Source organism: Carettochelys insculpta, chromosome 6, assembly GCF_033958435.1.
Source record: "Carettochelys insculpta isolate YL-2023 chromosome 6, ASM3395843v1, whole genome shotgun sequence".
NCBI lineage: Eukaryota > Metazoa > Chordata > Testudines > Carettochelyidae > Carettochelys > Carettochelys insculpta.
Genome location: NC_134142.1, coordinates 33910117 through 33918705, shown reverse-complemented (window position 1 = coordinate 33918705; position 8589 = coordinate 33910117).

The window sequence follows — 8589 nt, the reverse complement described above, 5'->3', positions numbered from 1 at the left end:
GTGATTTACACACTACACGTTTCCTGCAATGTCTTTACAGCTGGAGAGTTCTGCCATAATTTGTTCTGAATAACGGTATTGGCACAGCCTCTGTTGTTTCGTTTGCCACTAAAATGTTGTGGGTGGAAGGGAAGTTTCTGATTTGGTGGGAAGGACCTGACACACTGTATAATTTGCTTGCATTTCTCACATTCAGTGCAGCATTTCTTCTTAATCAGTGAGTCACCCCTAGTGTGTGTCAGCCACAGACAGATACAACTACAAAGTTTTCTCCTGCAATGATAGCAAAGATGCCCTGTTTAAAAGAAAACAAAACAAAAAGAATCCTGTCCTTCTTGGAGCAGCCACACAAAGAGATTGCCCTACACCCCTCCCAGAGTGGGATACACGCCCCCCCATGATTTTCCCAGTGCCTCCACAGTGATCATTTAGTTGCACACACTGTTGGAAATGTAAGAATCAGAGAGGTGGCTATGTCAGTTGGTCTCTTCGAGAACAACAAGAAGTCGTTGGATGAAGCGGGTCTTTGCCCATGAAAGCTTATGCTCCAAAATGTCTGTTAGTCTGTAAGGTGCCACAGGACTTCTGTTGGAATTTAGTCCTTCGTTGGAAATTTGAATTGAAATCAAAATATGAATACACACTTTAAAAGCATATGAAGTACATGATAAAACTCTTGTATCTGAAGATGTATGTCTGAACAAAGACTAGCTTCCTTACCCAGCTACTGTTGTTTCTGACAATGTTAGTGTATTCATTTTAGTGATGTTGGCCACTCAGGTGCTACTGGACTGCTTGTTTCTTGGCCAATCTTATAATTTCAAATTGTGATCTGTAAACAAGCTCTGAATGAGCTCTCCCCGACAGCTAAAGATGAACTGGCAGAATTGGAGGGGGAAGGCTTCAGGACTAGATTGTATTTACATGAACATGCTGGTCTGATGAAGTGGGTCTGTCCCACGAAAGCTCATCGCCGAATAAATCATTTGGTTAGTCTTTAAAGTGCTACATTTCTGCTGCTCTTCTGCTGAGGTAGCCATCAGATAGAGCTGTGTTGCCCTAGTGATTGATTTGGCTGGGGTTGGGTTACAAATCACTTTGGCATTGAATATAGGGGCATTGAAATGTTGGTATCTTATTGTATGAGTAAAGGGAGCTGAACAGAGCTGTATGTAGCATTTCCTGTTTGAAAAGGTCACTCTCAGTGGCCTATTTTTGCAAAGCCTGAGCCCCAGCAGTTCTGTTCTTGGCAGCTCGCAGCCTCAAGACCTCTGGGCTTGTCATATCTGCTATGAAAGTAATAAATTTGCTTGAGCCTCTGCACTTCTTTCATTATATATTATGCACTGGTCATCCTCAACTGAACTGCACTTATTGAGCAACAGGTTTGGATGGCAGAGCCCCATGGCAGGAGAGAAAGACACAGAGACAGGGAGAGAGATGGACAGGTTTTTTTGCTTGTTACTGTCACAGGCATTATTTGACCTGCCCCTATTCCTCTGTTTAAACACAGAGCTGATTAGCTCAATGGAACTTTTATTAAGTGACCACTAGAGCTAAAATCATTGATAATCAGGTACTTAGACCTGGTGTGGGACAGTGATCCTGTGGAAGAGACAGCCCAGCTTGCAATAGCAGTAACATTCCCTCACTCAAGAGCTGAAATCACCAAAAGCTGGTAGGAACCTCAAGAGATCAATTTGAAGATGTCACAGTGTCAGGTGGCAGCAGAAAGCAATGGTGCAGGGCTCGCCGTGATGGAGAAGGGGAATGAACTGTGGCACAGTGAACAACAGAGGCTAGAGTGAGCTGCCAGGGGAGGGAGAGAACTCAAGCAAAAGCACATCTGATTGCTGGAACTCCACTGACCAAGAACAACTATGAATGGAATGGAGGAAACAGGGAAAGGTACATGAAAGGACTTTTCTTTTTTGTGAGGCTGAGTTTTAGTGACTTTACTCTGGAATGCTGAATTTCTGAATGGGAAACTTATATAAATACACATTTCCTAGTAGGCCAAAATTTTTAAAATGCATTATTTGCCCAGGTCACTATCTCACATTGTTCTTGTCTTAAGAAGTGATTATCTTGAGGCATTTCTGTACTCACTATTTTTATTATTAAATTATCATAACTTCTTTACATAAGGACATATCAATAGCCAAAGTGGGTCAGACCAAAGCTCCTTCTAGGCCAGTATCTTACCTTCTGACGGGGTCCAATGCCCAGTGTGTCACAGAGAATAAATAGAACAGGACAATTATCTAGTGACCTATTCCCTGTCATCCACTTCCAGCTTCTGGAGAATAGAGGCCTGAGACACTCAGAACAGGGTGTTTCATCTCTGCCCTCCTGGTTGGTGGTCAGACATGGACTTATCCTCTGTGAAATTATCTAGCTCTGTTTTGAAGCCCATTATGGCCTTAACCTTCACAACATCCCTGGCTAAAGGTTCCACCGACTGACTGGGTGTTATGGAAATATGTTCTTCCTTTTGTTTGTTTTAAAACTGGTGCCTAGTAATTTCATTGGATGACCCATAATTCTTGTGTTATATGAAGGAGCAAATAACATTTATTTATTCCTTTTCTCCACACCAGTCAAAATTTTATAGCGCTCAATCATATCCCCTCTCAGTCATCTCTTTTCCAAGCTGAAAAGTCCCAGTCTTATTAATCTTTCCTCATCTGTGACAACCCACACATTTAGAATAATTAAATGCTTGTAAACTAACCCCAAACAGATAGCTGCCAGTGCATTTGATAGAGCTTCAGACTTCCCTGGCAAGAGATAGCAGGCATTGCTCTGAGAAAAGCATAATAATAATCTCTCCTATACCCAATGCATTGGCTATCTAATCCAACTAGTATGAGAGCAGAATCTTCAAAAGACATAAAAAAGTCAATAATTTTAATGTTTTCATTATACTCTTTTTTCAGCCAGAGTCCAAAAGGACTGAATATCTTGAAGGGGAAAAAAATAAAAGATGCACAGGGACTGAAATTAGTCCAGCCTGGTAAATCCCTCTGGCTTTTTCATGAATGACCATTGACTGTTGTCTTAAAATTACAGCAACCATTATTACTGGCTTTGGAAAGTATCTACTAAGATAGGATGGATCTAAATAGTGAGGCTGGTGGAGTACTTTTACTACTAAGTTCAGAGAAGATTATCGCCATCCTGTTTCTGTTGAAATCACTTGGACCATTAACCACTAGGCATTTCCTACAACAGTAATAGATCTCTGTCCAGCAACAGAAGCTGCACTTGGATCAGTCAGAGCGATATCCATTGAAAGCATACTGAAAGAAGCAAAGACTTCCATTCAGAAGTTGACTAATTAAGGCACTTGTAGTGAATAGCTAAGTGAAGAGGACAAGAACCTACAACTGCGGCTTCTGGATTCTACTCAACCTCTACATAGCTTTTATAGATGCATGTCTTATGAAATACTGGCAGCTGAGTGAAATGAGAAACTATCAGCAATGGGGCTGCTATGTGATCAGGACTGAACAGAACACTTGAACAAAGAGTAGACTATCATATGACGACTGTATGAAAATTTGACTTCAACTTCTTCTTTATGATCACCGGTGGTTTAAGCCAATCTTTGTGCTGTGTTTCCTGTGATGAAAGAAATATAGCCCACCTTCCCCCTTGTACCCTTACACACACACAATTTCAATTCCTGGAGGAAACAATGACCAGGAAAAGAATAATTTGCTGTTAAATATGAATACTTTAGAAAGTGGCAGCAGTTGCCTAACCTCAGGTAACATGGATATTTTAGTAATTACAGCAGTTCCTACCCAAGCTTACAACACACATCTCTCCAGTGTGGGCAAATGACATTTTGTCAGCTTCCCTTAAATTACATCACACCATGGCACTCAACACATATTGATATGACCTACTGCAGTAGGATCTGCACCAAGTCACTGAATAAAAGGAAAACAGTTCTTATTTTTAAAGCAAGAAGCATAGCTTGGTGGTTCTAATGCTGGTGGCCACTCGAGAAATTACAGTTATATTACTGTCAACGTGATTATGATGCTTTGCAGGGCCAAATAAAGCCTGTATTTCCCATTTACAGCACAAAAGCAGTTAACAAACAAATCTTGAGCTAACATTAAAGAACATCTCCTGCCTTCATACAGTAAGTTGTTCAAGGTTCGTTTTCTATAAGCCAGACCTCAGCCCCAGGGCTGGAATAACTATGACAATACAGTAAACCCTCAAAATGTGTGACTTTGAGCTTGGGGAAACCAGGCAGACAGAGAGCTGTGCCACTGGGGAAAACCAGGGAGAAGCGCTGCCTGGCTCCCAGAGTGGCAAGGAATGGGGAACCAGGCAGCACTCTGGGAGCCAAGAAACTCTGGCGGCACTCTGGGGGCCAACCCTAGCGGGCTGGTCAGTTTCCTGGCTCCTGGAAGCCCAGAGAAGACGGGAAGCGGGCTGCCACCTGGTTCCCAGCTCCCCTGGGCTTGCGGGAGCCTGTGGCCGGGAGATGAGAACAAGGCTGCTACTTGATTCCCAGCTCCCCTCATCACTTGCGGGACCTGGGAAACTGACCAGTACCTGGTTTCTGCTCTCTGCCACTCTGGGAGCCATGAAATTCACTGGCCCTGGTAGGCTGGTCAGTTTCCCCGCTTCTGCAAGCCCAGGGGAGCCAGATTTGAGTTACACAGGGGTGTGAGGAATGCAATTGCCATATAATTTGGCGGTCCACTGTAGTGGAGACTTCATTATATCACCACAAGAATAATAACAGGGAGAGAGAGAGAGTGAGTGCCATAATCTAATCCCCAAGCTCCCTGTCTGCCTCAGCCCCGATCTTCTGGCTCCATCAGTGATGCAAGATAGAACTCCCAGCATATGCAATTACATTTTGCTGTTAAAACAACACGTGCAGTATCAGTTACAGAGCTGGTGGGGGATGTGATCCACACCTATCTGTTAGAGCTAGATATCTGTAACAGGAACCTACGTGTGTATGTCAAAGCTCATTTGCAGAATGGAATGTGTGTGTGTCCTTGGAAAGAGCATGGTATGAAGAGATAAAATAGTGGTCACTCAAGAACAGGGAAGCCATTTGGCAATAAGCTTAGCTCAACAACACAGAAGATGGTGAAGCTATAGCTGCAATGTATGCAAAATCTGTCACATTAAAACTGAACAATTTCATTGCCTTCACTTGCCCGTACTGTGGTAACTTAGTAAGCCACACAGCAAGTATATAATATACATGTCCCTAATTTAACTGATATAAACAGAACAATCCCCTAAGTTGTAATTATACTGTGCAAAAAAACAACTGCAGCCATCTGGTTCTAGACAAAAGATGGCTCACAGCCAACAACACTAATAATGACAAAACCCTAATAGTGACAAAATAAAAAGAATATTATAAATGAATAAGCCACAACCCCAGATCTGAGCACCTGTGCCCTCAGAGATGCTCACAATCTGGATCCAGGTCCAAATGGTTTCATCCCATCTCAAATTGGCAGAGCAACAAGCTGGAAAATGTTCACAATTGTACTCAGACCAAAATGAGCTTCTGCTCAAAGGCGGAGGATCTAAACAAATGAGTCCATCAAAGTGACAAAGACATTGGATCCAGCACAGTAACTCAGGCAATTATCCTCAAGTGCCTAACATGTTTAGCAGTTCATTGAGTCAGGAGCTCCTACATGAAATCACTTTTAAAGTCACTGGATTGTCTCCGAGCAGATACTTGAAAGACAACAAACCGTCTTCCACCTCAGCAGCTTCATTCATTTGGGCTAGAAGTTCATTATGATAAATGTTTGCTCAGATAGCAACTGACGAGTTTTGCTGACAAAAGTCCTAGCATATGTAGAGCTGGACTGTGTCTGGAAGCTGCACAGCTTCACTGAAGATGCTGCTCCCATTGTTGTAGTTAATCCATCTCTCTATGTCAACTGGCAAAGCCCTTTCAAAAACAGTGCTACATAAACTGTGTATGTGTGGGGGATGGGCGGGTGTAAGATCAGCGTAACTGCACTGTTAAAGGGTGTGGATTTTTCATCCCCCCCTCAATCCCTCTCCCCCCCCGCCCCAAAGCAACATAATTACAATGATTTACATTCATAGCGGAGAGCTATATTTCTGGAGCTATGTCACTGGCTCACCCCAGCTCTCCGACACTACGACACTACGACACTCAAATGCAGCCCACGCTCCCACTGCAGAAGAGGAAGCTGGCCACCCCAGACAGCCACCGGTTGGTCAGATACCAGTTTGGAGTGGGCATGGGGTGGTTTATGGACATGTGCATGGGCTGGTCCAGGTGAGCCCACAACGCCCACATCTTTTAGAACTCATGGCTCATGATCTACATCCCCCCACAGAAGCTCCCGACTGGGGACACCACCATGCCCCCCTGCATCATGGCCAACGTCACATATCCCCTGCACCTGTGGGTGCTGAGGCCCTACACGGGAGAAATGGAGCCCACACAGGATGTTTTTAATAAGTCTTTTTGTTCATGCAGGGTAAAATTCACTCACTTATACAAAAGTGTATTAAATGAGCTGTATGCAGAGAATTAAGAAGAAATGTGATGGAGACCCCACACCTGCATGTGTCTGTGCTCATAGGTCCATGCAGTTACTGTCCTACATGCTGTGGCATTGTCCACACCCCAGCTGTAAGCCCCAGTTATGTGAAGCTGAGCTCTACTACTACTCACAGGTGTTTGCAGTATTTCCCTGAATGTCTGCTCCCCTGTCATGCACTTCTAACACGGAAGTGCCTGTAGGTGAAGGCCATCCTAAGTGTGTAATCTCATGACTCTCGAAAGAAATTGGATTTAAGCAAGTGCTTGCTTTATAGGGCAGATATTTCAACTCAGCTGAAAATTCAAATTGGTTTTGAATTGAAGGATTATTTCTGCTCGATGGAAGGTTAGATCAGGTCTCCTGCTTTCTAGTCTGTGTGGATTACTGATGCCTCTTTAAAACAATATTACAAAGTCAATATAATTTTTTCCTTCTCCTAAAATATGCACTATACAGTGAGGCTGGGTCTACATGTGCCCCTTCCTTTCGAAAGGGGCATGTTAATGAGCAGGTTCAAAATATGCCAATGAGGAGCTGCAATGAATATGCAGTGCCTCATTAGCATAATGGCAGCCGCGGAGATTCGAAAGTGCGGCTTTTCGAATCACGCACCACCCGTGGAGACGGGACCTTCCTAAAGGACCCCCCCACCCCCAGTTTTCGAAAGCCCTTCTTCCGATCACCAGATATTGTAGCAGTCTTCTATTGCATCTTCTTGAGAATGCAAACTACCCTGTCTCAATTTTTCAGTTCTATCACTTCTTAATGGACTGGATATCTTAATGGACTGGACATTTAGCTATCAACTGGCTATTCAGTGTAAGCATTTATATGAAAAACTTCATTTATTTAAAGAAAAACAAGATTCATTTACTAGTCATAAGGTTTAGTCTGTGACAAGGATGGTGATTTTTAACCCAGTTTTAAAGACTCTGGACCCAAATGGAAAAGAGAGCAGTCTTAGGCAGATTAGAATCTCTTGGCTGAAAGGCATGCTCTGACAGTTTTACTTAGGCTATTCCCATCTCTGTTTATGTTAAATAAGCAGAGTTATGGCAGTTAGCAGACAACATGATTGAACAATAAGTCTGAAATCTCTCCCATATATAGTAAAACTGTGGTTTTATATAAGGTGGATATTTTCTTCAAAATTATTTTTGGCAACAGGTTAATGTAAGCAGACATGTCTCAGCTGTTAGTTATTTTTGCCCTTCCCAGTGTTTCTGATTTTCATTTTGTAAACAAACAGAAAAGATTTTGTTAAAAAAGCATCAAAAATAGCAATTCTGAAACAAAGAAGCTATGTGGCAGATGGAAGGGACAGGTTGGTGTATGTGTATCATATGGAGATGTACCTATCACTTGAGGTGTAAAACTGTACAGGAAATGTAACTGCAGTATTAAAAACCAGAAAACTGAATGCTAGAGTCATTGGGCAAGGTTCAGATCCCATTTACAGTGGTAAAAATGAGATCAGGGTCTGTTACACTTACTTTCTTGGAGTTACCCCAAATTTACATAGGTGAAAATTGTATGAGAATTTGGTTCACCAATTGTAACCCATAATATCATATGAATATAGTGAGAGCCTAATTTTGCCGTCAGTTATTTGCCCACCTCCCATTGACTTCCACATAGGGAAGGGAAAAAAGTGGCCCATGGCTATTATTCAGTGGTTATTTTGCAATGACACACCTGTAGAACTGGCTGAAGTGGCCCAGAGGGGATGAGCCAAGTGTAAAGTAAATGTGATCTTCTAATAGTGCAGAGTGGGTGTTGGTGCACTGATGCCACCTCCTTTCCCTGCTACCAATGTAGAGGGGAAAAGAGGATATGGTCAGAGAAAAGGCAGGGTGTGGCCAGCACGTTCCTATGAGATGCTGACACTTGGCTGTGGTTTAGCCTTTAGCGGCTGCTACAGCCAGCACCACTTACAACAGTTCTTTGTCAGCTCTAACATGATGCGTGGGGATTGGCCCTATACAAAAGCTACATAAGCATCAGA